The sequence below is a fragment of the Gallus gallus genome, chromosome 5 (assembly GCF_016699485.2).
Source record: "Gallus gallus isolate bGalGal1 chromosome 5, bGalGal1.mat.broiler.GRCg7b, whole genome shotgun sequence".
Classification (NCBI taxonomy): domain Eukaryota; kingdom Metazoa; phylum Chordata; class Aves; order Galliformes; family Phasianidae; genus Gallus; species Gallus gallus.
Window position 1 is genome coordinate 34261757 of NC_052536.1, and position 18898 is coordinate 34280654.

Sequence of the window (18898 nt, forward strand, 5' to 3'; positions counted from 1 at the left end):
CATAAAGTGAGGGAGAGGATACCAGTACTCAGAATTAAATATTTACTGTAGTTTTTAAGTTACTGTTTGATAGTCATGAATTTATACATAACCAGTAAATGATCCATCATCACATAGATGTGTTGCTGACTCTTACTTGTTCAGTGGTTATGCAGCCATTGGGTTCTTGTTGTGGATTAAAATTTGCTTTTGTAGATGCCATACAAACAGAAATAAAAAAGATGCTCTTCCAAGAAATTCAGCTGACACCTCAATATGCGCCAACATAAACTGAAGAGGAAAAATCCCACTGATAATTTGCCCTTCTTGTCACATACCAGTTCAGCCTAGATTTTTACAATGCTGTGCACAATAATAATAAAATATTTATTATATTTACTAGAGAAAGATTTAGACTTGCAAGTTGGTGCTCCCTCTCTCTCCCAAGTAAGTTAGGGGCTTTATTTGCTAGTATGAAAATCCCTAACTTACCCAAAATCATTGCAGAGGAAGGGTTGTGGTTGACATGCACATTAAGCATGTCATTAAATATATGCAGTCAGAGCAGTCTTGGAATACAAAGCATAACATAGTGATCCAAAGCAATAAACACCCCCACACAGTTGACACAGAACTGTCTTCCAGGTAGAACCATCAAAACCTAATGATGAACTTGCCAGAATTAAATGCATTTCATCCTGGTACAAAATGCCCTCGTGAAAATAGTAAGGGTTAATTAGAAAAGCAATTTTGTACCAGAATAAACTCACAATCATTAAAGGAGTCAACCAATAATGGAGATGAACACTTGTTCCTCAGTGGGAGAAAGAAGTCTTAAGATAGTTCCTCCATTTCTGTTCTCTCAGAGAACCCTAAAAGTGTCTGTTGTAGATAAATCTTGTAACCAGAGTCTAAAAATTAACTGAAAACATGAACTCAGAAATCACATTATTTTTATGTTTTATTTTGATTCCATGCCACCAGCTATTTCTTCTTGTCCCATATATGATAATTTATCCATCTTTCTCTTTGCTATTTGAAATACCACTGGACCACTTCTCTCTCCAGCACCCTTTCTAACCTCTAAATATCAGCTCCATTTTCACTCTGATGTTGAGCTATGTTTTTTTGAAAGCATTTATTCTCATCTTTTACATATCTTTACAATTCTCTGCTTATATTTAAGACAAAGGCAAAATGCTCATTTTTCCAGCTCTGTGAGCTGGTCTAATGACAATATGTCAATTTCCAACATCATCTCTAGTACTACCAGTGTGAAGAGCTGCTGGTACCTTGACACATCTGCCTTGTGAGCGTCTTCTCCAAGGGAAGTTTGTGTCTAACCAATATAGTTGTCTTCTATGATGGAGTGACAGCACCAGTGAACAAAGGGAAAGCAACTGATGTAATCTTACCTGGACTTCTGCAAGGCCTTCGACATGGTCTGAATAGATTGAATCTGTAGCTCTTTCTATGGATAGCTAAGGAAGGCTATATCTTGAGGTCATAAAGCAATAAGACTCCATAGGGATTTAAGGCTGCAGCCATTTTGCTGACTGTCAGAGGGATACAAGCTATTTGTTGTGCCCTCAAATCCCTCTGAATAACCCATGCAAGGAACTGTGCCACACTGCAGCCTTATCCTGCTGGCAGACAGGGCCTGGTGCAACAGTACTTAGCAGAATAAAGGAAGTTATTAAAAGGGTGGAACAATTTACATGGTGCAGAATTAATGTCCCCTCTTTTTTTTTTTTATTTTTAAATCACTATGTTGAAGATGCAGATGTACAAATATGTCTGGGCTATTATATTCTCATATAATGTTTTCAAAGGCGTTCTTTGGGTTGGTTTTTCTTTTTTTTTGAATTTTCAAGTCTTGTAGAAATCCACATGTATAGCTGACTGTGGTTCTTCTCTATTCTTTTATATCTGTCTATATATTCTTTTCTATCAATCTATGTCTATTTTTTATAGAAGTATAATAAAATGCGTTATTGCTAACTAGAAGAATAACTTGTACAGAAAATATTAAATCACTTAATTAAACAATTCAATAAACCAATTTATTTGATGGATTATTCAGAAGGTGATTAAGATCCAGGTTTTGTTTTAATCAAAAGCTGATAATTAACTTTTTGTCTGGGAAGTACATTCATAACTTATAAACTTAAGTAAGATAAAACTCTGCATTACTTTATAATTCTCAATGTATTGAGATTGCCAGCTGTATATTAACTATTTTTTCATTAGAAAAGCGATAAATTGCTCTTCGTTTTCTGTCAGCCAGCAGTTCTATACATTTTTTGCCCAATATTCTTCCTATGAAAATGTATTCTGATTTATTGTACATTCAAAGCCCAAAGATTTCTTAAAAAAAATCACTTATGGTATAAGTCTGTCATCTGCCTTTATCATGGCATTACAATTTAGCTTCACTTCATGGATAGACAATATCTTGGTTTGCTCTTCAGCCCTGGCTTGTGTGTCCTACACACGTACATGAGGTAAACTACCATTTTGCTACCTGCATTGTACATAGTATATGGCTTTTGTTTTAAGGTAAATCAGAGACATGAATCTACCCCATATAGGATTAAACACACAAAATTACACACACTGTTTTTTTAAAAAAACATTCTCTAGGTCACTTTTAGAATTTAACTGCCTGACTTGGTGGAGGTAGACAACACTAGAATAAATATTTAACTGACTGTTGTATGAGTGTTATCTAAACCAGTCTGTAATCATAAAGTTCATCTATTATCCTCCCTCGAATTACACGTCACTTTCTGTGCCCAGGAAGGATCTCTGACAACTGGGAGAAAGCAATAAAGGACAGAAGATGTCTGGAGTATCCTTCTGAACCTCTGTGGTTGAAAGCAAGTAAGGACATGAAAGTTTTTAAAAAGCTCATAATTTAGTGCACTGAGATCAGAATGTTTCTTGCCTGTTTTGCCTCTATCACAGGGCTTCTGTGACGTTGGCCAATTTATTTAAACTTAGCTTTGACACATTGATACTTGTTTCCTTGAGCCTGACTTGAAACTCTGGGAACTGGCTTGTTGAGTGCTTGCAGCTGAAACTGAAATTAACAGCAGCTGTGCTTCGAATGGAATCTATCATACAGTAAGCCATGTATTCTCAAAAAGCCAAATCTTAGACACGCAATATCCATCATACTGTTACATTTAAACTTTGTGTGCCTTTATTTTCTGTAAATCAATATTAAACTTCTCCTAATAGAGGGATTTTGTGATCGGGAATGAGCTTGGTTTTGTGAAGCTTTCAGGTACTCCAGTGATGAGTAGTATAGAAAGTTCACAATTAAATATTACCATTCTGTCTTCTGAATTCATACCATGAAGAAAGCCTAGGGCTATCGAACAAGCATAAAATAGGATGGGAGAGCAGTGTGCTAAATAAGCTTGACACAAATTATACATGGAAAGAGATGGCATCATCTAGATTGCCAAAAATACGGTCTCTTTGAACAAGCATATATGTTTGTATACAATCATGAGAGATGGACAAGTATTGCACAAAACCTACTGAAAAGATCAACCTAATTCAAACAGAGTATGAAAACAAGGACACAGAGGACAGAGAAATATATGCTGTGATGATACCAATCAATTGTCTGTATAAGCTGCACAAACAAAACAGGGCAGAACCAGCACAAAAGTCAACCAATGCATACAGGTATTACATAGCTACCCTGAAGGCAGAGTCAGGCTGTCTTCTGTCACCACAGGCCCTGATTCCAGCACGTAGCACAATGTCACTGAGGTATGAACCCTTCTTCATCAAGCCCCAGAAAAAACATATCAGAGAAATATGTGAGGAGAGAAGTGAAACCATTTATCAGCTTGCTTCTCCTAAAAGTAGGAGTGGCACAGACTCAACTCTTCACCCTCAGTCTATTTATTTTCCTAATTTAGCAGAAAATGAACCTAGCTGAAATTTGATCATTTTCTGCTGAACTGGTGAGTTAAATAGGCTGAAGCAATTATCTGACGAGTTTCATTAGTGTGAGGGGAGATGTGGAACTGCTCTGTGGGAGAGCTGAGAAATAACTAACAAAGAAGGATTAAGATTTACCTTTTGTGGAGGGAAGTGGAAAACTGGGTTTAAATGGGAGGCTATGGAATCTAGTCTTGGGACAATAATATCCCTTTCTATTTGCCATCCAAGCATAGATGCCCATTCCTTCCTAGTGGCATGAAGAAGCCAGATGCATCTAGAAGGACTCTGAAGGGACAATGTCAGTCTTGTTTTACCCACCGAAGGCGGGGGGAAACTCAGCCGCAACAAGTAAATATGCAGTCTTCACAGGCTGTGGCCAGTAACATCTAGAAAGTTCTATCAAAATATGTGAATTGTGGTTTTAAATTATTTCAAAGACAGAGAGCATGCGTAGGTTGAGTGATAAAGGTAATTTGTTGAGGGATGATGCATGAAAAGGAGAGGGATGGTGAGACAGCTGTGCCATAGGGAGAGCCTGGAGGAGGGTGTGAAGATGTGGTTTTCTTGGAAGACCAAGAGGGGAAGAAGTAATGCTGCTGAGACAGCTTAGATCTACCAGAATTTATTAGACCAGATTCTGTGCTATGTGAATGCAGCTGTACTGTCTTCAGGGAGAATCTAGACTTTGAGGCTGTGCAGACTCTTTAATGCAACACAGAGCTAACAGTGGTGGTGCAGTCAGCTGTCCCTTGAGCTGTGACAAGTGAAGGGACCTCACAGGCTGTCATGGCCCTGTTTTAATGTAGTGCCCAACCCAGGGAGCCCTGCATTTCAGTGAAAGCAGAGCTGTAGGGCAAAGCAAATGGCACTGAGGACCTGGCAACTTCACCAGCAGCTTTTTTAGGAGGTTCTGCCACAGACTGGACTATGTCTCAGGATTAAGCACTTGTTCTCAAGTGCAGTGCATTCGTTTCTCTCCTGGAGTTCATCTTCTGATTTAGCTTTGTGAAAAAGGATTTTGGCTCATGACCTCTGAGGCTGCTCAGTGATTTAAAGTGTGTGGTTGGGAGAGTTGTTTTAAAAACATCCTCTTTGAACTAGAAAGCTAATTTAAGCACATACATGAGAATCAAACATTCTGGATCTAGTCTTTTTTTCTTCGAAAAGGACCCTGGTGGTTGGGCATGGTGTTTGCCACTTTTCTGGGCTAAGGAGTGATTAATGTATCACTGGGACAGTACAGCCTTTTGCTGTTTTGTCCCTGTGTCTTAGACTTTGTGTCTTACTATGGCTTTGACATTTTTCTTCTTAAATTCCAAACAACTTTCACCACTGTAAATGGAGTTCTACTCAGGTAAAATAAAGCCAGAGCAGCACCTGTTGATGACCAAAATCAGTCAGCAGCTGAAGCCAAACTCTAGCAGAAAATCTCTAACACCTGTACTCAATAGTCAAACAATAGATTTTGGTCCCTTGATAATGCTACCAGATTTAGGGGGGAGGGAAGGGAGGAAAAAAGGCCCCTATTTTTGCCCAGGCTTGCCCCAAGCACCTGTTTGTCCTGGGTAAGAGCCCCCACAGGAGGAGTGAATGCTGAGGAGAAGAGAGTCCCACAGGTGTATCAATAAGCCTGTGATAGGCACAGCACTCTGCCATTTTAGCAGGCTGCAACATAGGAAGGATGTCTCTGTAGAAACAGGTCAGTAAGGGTTTTATTTTTATTTTTTTAGGGGTGCTGAAGATTGCTGGGGGATAACCTGATAATTTTGTTTTTTCTGTGTGGGAAAGGTTGGTTTTGTCTTGCTTTCTCTAGCTTGGTGGTCCTATCCTGGGGTACTGAGGGAGAAATTAACCTTCTTGTTATATGGGTGAGCTTCTATAACTCTCTTTTTTGTGTATCACTCCCTCCTTAGCACTCCTCTGATTGGAGTGGTTGTGCTATCCTGCCTGATGTCCATCTCCATGTCAGAGTGTATAGAAGCAGCTAAATCAGCCCGTTGAAGTTTCCCTTGGGGTAGAAAGAGTGAAGTAGGAGAGAGCTGTTCTGTTAACAGTTGTTCCCCCAGGGGATTACTTAACAGAAGCTGATTGTTTGTTGGTACTTGCCTATGGTAAGGGAACTCCCTTCAGCTTCTGCAAGGTTGTAAGAAGAGGAGCAGGAAGACATGGTTGGTAAGAAGAGAGAGGGTGGGCTAGAAAGTACTTCAAATATATTTTTCTTACTGTGACTGATGCTGATGAGCAGGAAGAGCTCTTTATTTCTAATTAGTACTATTTCTTACTCTGTCAGCTAGAGCAGCAGCGCATATTCAGAAGGTACCAGAGGGCTGTATGGCAACTGCTAGGGAATTCTCTCTGAAGTCTGCCTTTCTTCTTCCATAGGCTCCTCATTATCTGATTTCTCTTTCTCTCTGTTGTCACCAATTTTGCTAATCATGAGAGTAAACTTCTCGTTTGATGTTCAGTTACTGTTAATCAATTAAGAAGGTAGCTAAAGCATGATGTATCTGTCATTTTCTCCTACAGACTGATAAGATAACACATCAGATTTCTTTAAAGCTGGAAGAAAACCTGCTAAACCTGGTTGCCCATATTGTTGCACATGCTTTATATCTATGTTGATACGCTTGCTGTGCTACAGGGCTAATAAGCTTGTTTGTGGTTGGCTCTTTGGGGTGTGTCTTCAAGCAGCCCTGTTTGCTGGTTAGGTTGGAGGGAAGAAGTCTGTGTGTCTTAAAGTGAATTGAACTGCTTATCAAATGCCTACTGTGCTTTATTGTGTAGATGCTAGGTAAAAATTGCAAATCTTAATTCCTTATTAGTGGAAATTTCTATTTTGTTTACTTTGTTTACTACTTTCCAAAATTTCTATTTTGTTTGCTTTGTTTACTAAAGAATGCTTTTAGAGTTCATACAGAATGTGAAGTGATGGGTTTGGATCAAACACACAGTCTTTGCCTATTGAACTCATTTTCAGAGCAGTACTATTCTATACTTGCTGGAAGATTAAGTCGATAGCATGTACATACCTAGGTGGTAATATTACACCTGCCTCTTTTTGTTATCTTATATAGCCTTTGGTCTTAACCATGATTACCTCTTATGCATAGAGAGGCAGTCAAGTGAAGAGTACATCAACCCAGTAAGTGGTTAATGTCCATTATGATGTGAGGAGAATTTGTAATATAAAATCTAACTTGAAAGTAATCAGAATGGTTATCAATATACAAAACAAAACATTTAAATCTGTGCCCATAGAATAGGGATTCTCAATAGCAAGTCTGCAACAGGAAATTCTAACTAATAATAGTATGGCTAAGTGTATTTGTCTTTGGATAGTAAATATAAGTTGTTATTGTTTACACTACAGAGTGAGCAGACCTGTTCAATTTTTTCGCTTTCATGGTGTTTCTGCTATTACCAATACCTTGCACAGAACTTCCAAAGAACTGTAATAGAACTGTAATGGTATGTTCTGAGGACAATATTTACACCTCTAGTCTAGGCACAGCCATCTCATCTGCTTGTTGTCTTGTCTGTGAATTAAACAGTTTGCTATTTCTCACCAGCAGTGAAGGTGAGAAAAATATGAGTTTATAGCTTTTTATTTGAGACAGTGTTTGGCATCTTCAAGTAAAAATCTACAGAGTTCTTGTCTCCCAGCATGTGGTTCACTTGGACACTTAAACAAAAAGGTGAATGACTGGAATGTGAGACTTCATTATTTTGCTGATGCCTCCTACTCAAGCTAGTCAATATGAGGTTGTAATGTGCTGAGTGGTACTTGTAATGTGCTGTTGGGCCTAACCTCCATTTCCTCTCAAGGTCTCTTTATCCATGGTTATCAAACTGACTATAACGTTAACTTCTTGAAAGTGTAATGAGGCATTTTCTACTTTGCTAATTACTGCTGCTATATGTGAGTTTTAGCACCTTGCAGCAACCTCTAATCTGATATTTCTTGTCATGTTATTCCTTCTGTTTTTTTTTTCTTAACCTCCTAATTCTGTATTCTATCACTCTGGTAGCCAGACATTTTTGCCATCTGTGTTTAAATACTTAGTTGTAATTCACTTAATGCCGAACTAGGTTTTTAAAAAAAGGCTATGAAAGATTAAAGGAGCGTTGCTGTAAATAGAGGTTTTGAAAGCACTGACTCTATTAAAGGAGTTTGTTGTTAAATGTCTAATTTCAGATTCTAAAAATTCTTGCTTTAACTAGTATAGAGAAACATGCTGTATTTTACCCTCTGTGTATGTGTGTACAGCAAGTGACTTAGCTTTAGTCTAAACTAAAGTTTTAGTGTAATAGTGAAAAAACAGCAGCTGGCATAAGCATGTTTGAGCTGTATTAAAATGAGCCTACTGAAGAGCAAATAGCAGTTTAAATCCAGCAACATGAAGCCAAAAAGCTTATTCAGCTTTTCACGTGAATTTTTGCAGTCTCTTGTGTGTACTACATTTATGCCATTAGCCTGTTTTTCCTACTGTGCAGTCCTTAATGAAGGTATGAAATAACTGGGGAGGAGTATCACTGACTGGAGGTAGAGTAATGAGATGCTTTAGAACATACTGGCCAAGTATAGTATATAAACCAGACAGTGATGGTAAACAGCTGATCAGCTTGTTTTTTGTTGTAGTTTTTCTTTTATTTCTTATTTCTTATCAGGAGGGTTGTAGCTGAGAAAAGCAATGTTAGTATAAGGTAAATGAAGATTAAGATCATAGAATCATAGAATGGCCTGGGTTGAAAAGGACCATGATCATCATCTAGTTTCACCCCCCCCCCCTGCTGTGGGCAGGGCCATCAACCACTAGACCAGGCTGTCCAGAGCCGCATCCAGCCTGGCCTTGAATGCCTCCAGGGATGGGGCATCTACAACCTCCTTGGGCAACCTGTTCCAGTGTGTCACCACCCACTGTGTGGAAAAACTTCCTTCTAATATCTAACCTAAATCTCCTCTGTCTTAGTTTAAAGCTATTCCCCATTACCAGTTTCTCATCTAGGGATTTTTGTGTTGATAGGAGAGTGTGGGGAAAGGAAGTTATCTTAAGAGGAACAGGCTATGAAGTTACTGGTGGAACAAAATGTAGGAACAGCAAGGTGATATTATGTAGTCTTCTAGAGTGCTTGAAGTGCAAATAGGAAAAGAATTTTACTGGGTTTAAAGTTCACTGTTAAATGAATCAGATGAATGTATTAGTGATGTTTTGAATGGAAAGGGACTAAAGTGATTGTTGGTGTGGAGGATTTTGCAGTATTCAAGACATGAAGTAAACAGGTCTCAACTTTACCTCAGACTGTTATAAGTGGAGATGAAATGGGAAGATGCACACAGTGGGGTATGTTTAATAGATATGGCTATAATAAGCACAAGTGTTATATTTAATAAACTGATGACCCTCTAAGGCATTTTTTTAATTCTCTTTATAATATACTTCTGAGGTGGTTGAAGTCATGACACCAAAGGAAAATGGAGTACACCAACATCTATTCCTAACATATAATATTGTATTCCTTGCAGTGTTTTAACACTGTAGTAGTTGATCTAGAGTGAGACAAAAACACCTGAAACTTGTTTCTCTATCTGTAGAGCTCATTAGTGGCTAGTGAAAGTATTCCATTACATTTCTGCTGTACCCTTTCAGTGTGCTGGGAATGGAGATGATGCCTTGCTTTCTAGCACAATACACTGAGTCATGACTACAGTGTAAAATGGAATGAAAAGGTTTTATTCTATCTACATGTGGATGTAGAAAAGGGGTGAATAAAATTCTGTCTCATAAGTCATTGTTGTCTTTATTTTATGTTCATGGCTGCTTTTATTTTTCTTAACCCCTGAAGTTATTTCTGAATAGAGCAAGTATCAGGTGTTTATAATAGGTGCATTCATGTTATTGAGATAGAAACAAGCTCACTGTTGCCTACAAAGTTATTAACCTTCAAAAGATGAAGCAAGGCAGCCTTGCTTAGGGAAAACAAACTAACTTTTCAACCTTTAATCTAGTGGCATCCATGGAGACCAGTGTGCAGGTAGAAAATCAATGACCCCATTCCCTTTCAGGTTGTAGTGTGAAATGTTCATCTTGTAAATAAGGAAATCTCTGGTTTATGATTTTGGATGAGCTAGGGGCTCCATACTTAAATAGAAACTGGTGTGTGGTTTTGGTCAGCTTGTACTTCAGTATGCTTTCCCATTTCTCTCTTGGCTATTTGGGTAGAGTATGGTAAAAGGTAAAGCAATCATCACCTTCCATTTGGAGGGGTGAAAGCCATAAAAAGAAAAGTCTGGATTTTTTTGCAGAGGTGATGACATTTTACTTTGTTTAGCTGAGTTTGTTCAAGAAAATGAGTTAATAGCATAGTTATATAGAAAATAAGTCATAGTAGGATTTGACCCTGGCTTATTACTGATATAAGGGGAAAGCAGAACTTAATAAAGTTAAGGTAATGCCTACAGATATGGCAAAGGGTGGTTTCTTGAAAAGTGCTGTGGATTGTATTACATATCGTTATCTGAATAAATTGATAGTAGGAATAAACAATGGCAGTATTAGATGAAACTCTTCATCCTTTCTATATATCAAACTTCTGCCCTTCAGATCAGAGGACTGCAGTGGGCGGCAAGGGTGAAATGCATTGTTACTTATGCTGGAGAGGGAGAATGTGGTAAATACTCTAGATTCCTATTTTAATGTCCAACCTGTGTTGTTACTGAAATTAGGATGAAGTACTTCTACTTCAATATAAAAATGTGTATTTGAAGCCCTGTGCTTATGGCTTGGAAACCTAGATGAGATGGATCAAAATGATCATGATGTCAATGTGGTGATATAATGAGTTGTGTTCTGTCTTCATCTCCTGTTTTGGGAAACCAGTAGGAGTAGGAATGAAAAGCAGTTTTAAAGCATAGTTTTTAAATATGTCAGTTCTGGGCTGGGTGGATAACTGCAGTCTTCACTTTTTTCTTTTTTCACTTTATGGGGAGGGGGAAATTCAGCTGGAGCTGTGAGACTGAGCTTTCTTCCTCTTGATTTGCAGTTCTACAGCATAGAAAATGAAGTTTTCATGATGGTTAGTCTAAAAATTTTTAGCTTGTGCTCTGTCTGGGACCCTCCTGTTGCAGCTGTCTTGCACACAACCTGACAGGCTCTGGCTCGTGATGAATGTTTTTTGAGGGGGTTGAAATATACCACAAAACAGGCTGCTATTCAAAGAATGTCAAACAGCCAAAAGTCAAGAAAATCACTATAATTTTGTCTCCATTTCTGTAATATCATTTGCATATGTGGATACCCGGAATTGTACAGTCTGTAATTAACAGTAAATAGGCAGAAATCTTTAGAAAAGTATTCTAATATCTTTCTTGCTGCTGTCTGAGTCCCTTCCCATCCACCCTCATTGCCATGTCAGCTCTGCTCCTACTTCATCCTACAAGAAAAGCTCCATAGAGGCTATGCAACCGGATGTTGGTCTGGAAATAGAGCTGGGCTGAAGTGGGATTTTGGCTGGAACAGGTCTGGCTATAAGTGGGGCTGACCCATTGCTTGCTTTCTTCGTATACTCTCCTCTCTGGTTGTGCTCCTCCAGTTACTGGATTCGGACCAAGCTAATGTGGAATGGGTCAGAGCTATCAGATCAGCTGGTGATTACTCCTCAATCTCAGGATGATCCTGGATCTCACCGTTTTCCGAAAAATAAAAACAAAATGCTTGCTGGTTCTACCCAATGCTCCCATAGCAGTAAAAATACTTTATTTGGGTGGTATGACATCTAGCCTACTGTAAATTCTATTGTGTTTGATGACATTCCTTAACTTTCATGACCAGCCTAAACAATGTTTCAGTCATGTTGTCTTCTGCTAAATTGCAGATAATATCCTAAAGGGACTAAGAAACATTTACATGTTCAAAAATCTAGAAATAAATCCACTGTTGTTCTTGCGAGTAAAACTGCATCATGACATGGTAGATCTGATTTGTTGAGTCAACTTGAGAGCTGAATTGTTGTGTTTGTACTGACATAGGTTTAGTATTAGAAGAGAAGGTATGAAGCGTGAGAATAGAAGGGATGAAGGGGTTTGACAGTGTTAGTGCTAGGTATTTCCGAAGTTGGTAGAGAAGTATTGTGTTTAATCTGTTATTCAATACATATGAATGCCACCTTTTTTTTTTTTCCAAAGTAAGTTGAAAGGGGAAGAGGTATATTTTGAATCGTTTCCTCTAAAATTGGATTATTTTTTTTTTACTTACACTGAGGTTTAATGGAAGTGCTTCAGACAGTGGCACACGTGTTTATCTGACATCTACAGGACACTGAGGTTTCTTGGTTCAGGTTGGGCTTTTTGTTTCCCCCCTGGGCCTCAGCATGTAAAGCATATAGGCTCCAGTGTTTTGTGTATTTTTTTCTTTTCCTACAGTGTAGAAGGGATTTTCATGCCTTGGGAAAAGCAGTTTTTGCCAGAAACATTTCTCATCCAAACAGAACTGGCAAATAACCAAAAATGTGCTGATTCTTCTTTGGGTGTGAATTTTAATTTCCAGATAACTCCTCTTAATGCTCATTCATGACCTTTATTTCTCTCATCACCGCTGTGAGCTGCCAGGGGTGAGGTCTGCAGGCCATGTCCTGGCCCATGGAGCAGGTTCTGAGGAGGGGCCTTTCTGCTGCAAGCTGATGCTGGGCCCAGGTGGGGGCTGGTGGTGGCCCACTGGGCCCACAGCTTGCCCATGGCTCTGTCTCCACTCGATTGTCTGCTTGATGGGCAGATGAAAGCCTCACTACTCAGCATGCAGATGGTAGCACAGGTCACCCTACAGCTGAAAAAATGATAAGGAGATTTCTACTTGGTTGGCTAGAAACTTCTTTACACTCCTGTGAATAAAAAGCCTTTTTTCTTAAAAAAAAAAAAACAAAAAAAAAAACACAAAAACCCAGCTTATTGTTATTCAGTCAACAGTGTGAAATCTGATCGTTTTGGAGTACTAATTTGTTTTTCCCTGGCAACAAGATATTTTTTAAAATGACAGATTGGCTGTAGGAGCAGGGTGGGGCAGGGTAAATATGCATGCTGCTTAAAATACTGTAGAGTAGCTATTGTCCTTACAGCCCTGTTGTTAAAAATCATACTACTGTTTCTTTTAAAGTTTTTTTTAATGGTAAAGAATTCTGGCTTGTAAGATTTGTTCTTAGGTTGACAAAGGTAATATTAAGTTTTCAATATGAAAACAGTGTATAGTGCATAGATCTTGATTCTGTATCACTGTGCCAGAATAATCTGTCTAAAACAGTGCTTAGTAAAACACATTTACTTGAACATGGACTAAAATCTGTGGCACAGTACTTTAAAAGCCTGTTTGCATATTGTCTGTTTCTTTAAAGGGCTTCCGTATTGTCTCGGGCTCCCCTGGAAATGCAGTAAGGATTCGTATCACATCTCCGTTGCCATAGCAACAGCAGTCTTTCCCATAATGAGCTGCATCATCTGAACTGATGTCACAGCATCATGCAGCAGGTCACACAAGGCACCTCCTAGTATTGCATCCTACAGATGTGCCGTAAACATCAAAAGAGGATGATTTGAACGGGACATGGTAAGTGCGAAATGTTGTGCTGTTCTTAATTGCACCATTATCTTTCCTGTTTTATAAGGCTTTCCTAATATAAGAACGTGTGGGTTTTGCCTTGTGAAAATCACTGAGAAAAGATGCTGCATGCCTAAATATTGTTTTTTCAGGCAGATAGGCTAAGACAAAGGCCTACAGAAAATGCATTCAGTACATTGTCTTTGTATTTGAGATAATCTCTGAAGATTTGAAGAGAATGTGTTTAGATTTCACAATCCAGTTGAAGTTGCTACAGTTTGATATGCTTAAATGGAAAGAATAACTATTTTAAGTTTTAATGCCATAAAGGTAGCTCATTCTTTTCCATGCATCTTTAAGTATTTCTTTTATATTCAGCTCTTTTTTTTAACCTACTGTATTTTAATAACGTTAATATAACCTATTTATTTTCAATGTCCTTCCATACTGAAATAGCACAGAAAACACCTCATGAACCAGTACTGAACAAACGGCTGGCACTGTATTAATTTAAAACACGCTTTGGTTTTACCCTATTTCTGCTAGTATTCCTAAACAAACAAAAAAGATATGACCGTCAGACAATAACCAGGTGTTTTGTAAGTACAGTAGCTTTTAGCTTTCCAACTGTTTCTTTCCTTTCCTCTGTTTTTATGCTGATCTTTAATATGAATGTAGTGCATTTCAGATCTATCCTTTACTGGAAGGAAAACAGGTCTTTTTTTTTTTTCCTGCTGCAACTGCAGTAAAAGGTGTAGCCAAAGATTCAGGCATTGAGGGCTTTTGCTGTTCGTAAAATAAGAATATGCATAAGAATAAATGCTTCTATGCCTATTGTGGGAAGAAAATGTGTGTCTTTTATTTAGTGAATTGGTTAGAAACATGCCTATAATATTTAGAAACTCTTTGCAATGCCCTATATTCATTTACTTTGTATTAATATCTCACTTCCGGAGGCCCAGCTGATTTTGCTAAACCTAATCTTGCTTGATGGCATACAGCATTCTTTAATTGTTTGGTTTTGTGTGTTTGAAAGGTTCGATCTTTCAGCTGCTTGCTTTTAGAAGGAAAGAAAAGACCAGACACATGTCATTTTAATTGATCAATATGTCCACTAGGAATTAGGGAGTGGTCTCTGGCTCTGTTCTGCCCATGTATCTTATTTGAAAAGTGCATCAAGAAAAAAAATAGCAACTATTAATCTTCTACTGATGTCTATATTTGTGTTTTTGGTCACTTATACTTGATAAAGTATGGAGTGGTAAATATAATGAAATCTGATTACCCTTCACAGGATGGGCTTATCTGGCAAAGCTGGAATGGAGCTCCTGTATTTTAATTAGACAGCTGCACTGTTCATAGGCTATTTTCAGCAGGAACTGAGTATGTTTGTTTATTTCCCCTCTATTAAAAAACGCAACACAAATGTTTGTAAATGAACGTAATGATTATGTCGCTTTATTATCTGTGAGGCATTTTACATTATGAAAGTAGCAGTCCTCTGTTTTCATGGCAGTCTCATCAGGCCAACTCGGAAGGCATGAGTTAGCAACGGGAAGGGCGGGATGGCTGAGGTCAGAAGGGAGTTGTCAGGCAATGCATTTAGGTTGCCGCTTTAGGGACCATTTCATACGGAGTGCTCGTAAGACATGCTTTGATGAAACGTTATGCCATTTTTAATATCATTTTTGTTAGATATCGCATGTGACAGAATTATCACAAGATAAAAACTGAGGGGGAATACTGAGAAAAGACTTCGGACGGTACTTGTGAACAAATGGTCTGCTATGAAGTCTCTGGTGCAGGTTGTTTGTCATTTTTATTTTACTAATAATGAATAAGGAAGCAATCTTATTTTCCTAACAGTGTGTGTGTGTATATATATATATAAATAAATAAAAATATAACATAAGAATTGTAAAGTACCTGTTACTCTATACCACTCCCTTCTCACAGAGCATTGCTTGACCTGGGAAACACTCACTGGTATTGTAGCTGTGATGACATTACTAGAGTTTTGGTGAACACCTCTGTGAATTCTGACTTCAGCACAGTACCTCAATTAGAGAATACTTCCTGTTCATTGTTGTACAGGCCCAAGTATTTCACTGAGGCCTGTATGAGGACATGGAAAAGTATGGAGTGATGAAGAGGGTCTTTGTTATGAACTGTAAATGTGATTGCCTGAGTCAGACCATGACTAAACATAGAAGTTCTACAGATGCAATACAGTTTTGTTTCCTGTTTAGGTATATTTGTAATTTGGACAACTCTGTGAGATGCTATTCAGCAACAGTCAAGCTGTGTTACTTTAAATTTTGTTCCACTGCTGTATTTACTGAATCATCCTTACCAAAGGTAAAACATCTTGAAAATGCATGCAGTCCTCCTTAAGCAACTGAATTTGGATGGCTTGATCTGATAGATTTCTTTGTATACACAGTTTTATACTGTGACATGTGGTTGGATATTGATGTATATTCATGAACTGAAAGGATGTTAGTGTTTAATCTTTGCTATGATAAAATCCTTTAGCATAACATCAATTAAATATTTTCTACATTGCCTGAAACTGCATAGAGAGAGAAGCAGAAGCTTGATTCTTCCCAAAACAGTTGTGGGATTTGATGGCAAGATCCAACTCCTGCAGTGGAAGTTGGTACAGTATGCTGACAAAACAAATCCAAATAACAACTCAAAGCCTCCTGAACAGCAATCAGAGCATATCCTCTATGGAAGAAAGCAGTCATTCTTCTCTAAAGCTGAGGGAACCCTATGCTCTAGAATTAATTTTCTTTGTGTTGTGCAGCAGTAGAATAGTACTGGGTAGGTGTCAACCCAGTGTATCTGGAATTGCCTCTGTGTCCAGAAACTAATCCGTTTCAAATTGTAGGGGTCCTCTTCATCAGTAGAGCTCAAGGCATTTATTAGATCTGGTGGCTTTCCAAAATGACAGTGAAATACTTTCTTCAAAATAGTTTAAAAGAAAAACACATGCTGTGTTTTAGTTAACTTGTACTCTTCTGTAAAAATTACTGCTGTGTCATGGGGGAAATACTGACAGCATTCTGGGCTTGGTGTGTGTCTGTGTGTGTGTTTTCCTTCTGAATGCTACTAGCTTTAGAAAAAGGTATGGCTAGATAGAATGTATAAATTTATTGTATTGAAGTATTGTGTTTAAAAGAACTAAAAAATTATACGGTAAAAGGTGTTACAATTCTGTTTTGAAATAGTGCATTTATATTTTGTATTGCAAGTTTGGCCTGTGCATGCAATGAAGTGTCTGTGCACTAATGAGATTATATTGGCGTTAGTGGGATAAAACTAATGATATACAATTTGAAAGATGATTTTAAAGGATCATCTTGCAACTAATTTATGTCTGAATATCAGTGTTTCAGTTGACAAGGGGTAAGAAAGGTGCGTTTTGCTTTGCCTTTTTTGCTGAAAGGAGCTCCACATCACAGAAGATTCCAGTAGCAGGAAGTAAGGATAATTATGCATGTTGCTCCTATCAGAAGCCATTTGAGCTGGGCCAGGTTTGTGCTGACACAGGAAGAGAAAGAGTGAGAGGAAAAAGCTGAGTTGGATGGAGATCCAGGGGAGCCTGGATTGCTGCTCTATGTGCTGCGGAATGGGTTGTGTGGATGGACAACTCTTTGATGTCACAGCCATGACCCAGCATCTCCCCGGAAGAGACAGTCATGACCCTGAGCTTCTCAGCTTCTGTAGCCTTCAGCATAGGGATGGAGATGCTTCTAACTCGAGCACTTTTTTATAGAGACATTTTCTATGTTGTGGTTTAAAGGCCTTCTCTCCCTTGTTTGCTGGGTGGACGCTTGTCCTATTATTCAGTTATGTGAAGGCTTGGGGGCTTTCTTCTTTCTTATGTTTGGTTTTGTATCTATCATTTCCTACTGACTCTAAAATAAAAGCACTGTCTTCCTTTCCTCCCCCTGCTCCTATCTCCCTTCACATCTTTAAAGTCAGGCATAAGAAGGTGTAGTATAAATCCATAAACTGACTTGGAATGGTCATTTTGGCTTTTTGCTACAAAAATATTTATGCTATTGATAAGGTCCAGTGCATCAGAAAGGTCTTCAAAATTATTTAAGAGTATCAAAATGTGCTTTCCTAAATCAAAAAGCTTCGCATTCCCAAAATGCCTTCAGAGAAGCTTTGCTTCATGAAGAAAAGGGAAGGGAGGTGTAGAGAAAAGTAAAACTACTCACTCATGGATAGTTTCTCCCTTCCTCTTTTGTGGTTGAACCTTCAAATGTCTAAGCTCTTGTGTATTCTGAATCCCAGCAAGGCTGACTCAGCTATGCATCACTCCAAGGTCAAAAATTTCAGTTCTGTGCAGTTTGCAGTGTCTGGTCCTTTCAGACAAGACACTTAAAGCTAGAAGTCCTCTGCTCTGTGTGAACTCTCAGTTCTCATGGCACACATCTGATACAGGGCTGCTCTGGCCAGCATGGCTGAAGTGTATCTCCTCCTGCTTCTTGTCCAGTACTCAGTCACTGTGCCAGTCAACAAGGAGCTTGTTCCTCTGGTGAGTGAATGTCTCTAAAGCATCTAGGAACTAAGACTTTTTTTTTCTTAAATGTAAGTGAATTGTTCCTAGGCTGTGGAGTAGTTGTTGTGTCCTACAGAAAGCACTGATCTCAAAGCTGGGGTTGGAGGATGAATCTTGTGAGCTGTAAAAGCACTTCATGTTTGCCAGCTTTATGGCTTCTGCAGCTGCTGAGAGCACCCAGGGCCAGCAGTCAGCGCTCCGGTGGCTGATGGCTGGGGGGAACTGGGAGACCCTTTATGTGGTGGTCAGGTATCTGCAAGGTGGAGCATGGATTCAGACAAGCTGGTGTCCTGAAACTGTGGCACACTAAATGCCTTCCTCATACACCTCAGATGCATGCTCCTATCTGTTTTGTCTGTAGTTTAGAAATGTGTGCTCTCTTTGGCAGAGATCATCCTTCTGAGAGTGAATTCTAGGAGGAAATAGATCTATGAAATAGATTTCTCAACACCCATGGTACAGGGTCTTTTGGGTGTTGACACACTTAAACACTGCCTTTGGTAAAGTTAGGCCGTACTAAAGAAAGCCGTGGCTTTTATGTGAGAAAACAGCTAGCTGCAATAACTAGTCGTCTTCTCAGTTTAATGGTAACATGTAAATTTTTCTATTTCAAGAGGTGCCCCTTCCTGATTTTAAGCTGGTTCTTGATGTAGGATTAGGATGAAGACAAAACTGCTTCATGAGCTGTCAAAGAACAATGTAAATTGCATACCGATTTCATGTATGAATAAAATAAGAGATATGTAGCTGAGTAGAGAGCAAGTTCTGTATTTTTCTTTGCTGTGACTTCTTGGTA

At 38.6% G+C, this 18898-nt stretch overlaps 1 protein-coding gene across 2 annotated transcripts in view; it reads left to right on the plus strand.

Annotated features, from left to right (window-relative positions):
* The first annotated feature begins 13424 nt into the window (after positions 1-13424).
* AKAP6 (A-kinase anchoring protein 6) overlaps positions 13425-18898 on the plus strand; it is a 260787-nt gene continuing 255313 nt past the window's right edge. For both annotated transcript variants that reach the window (XM_015287642.4, XM_040702182.2), the window contains exon 1: positions 13425-13535. The gene's annotated coding sequence lies outside the window, so the exon portion shown is untranslated. The remainder of the gene's footprint in view (positions 13536-18898) is intronic.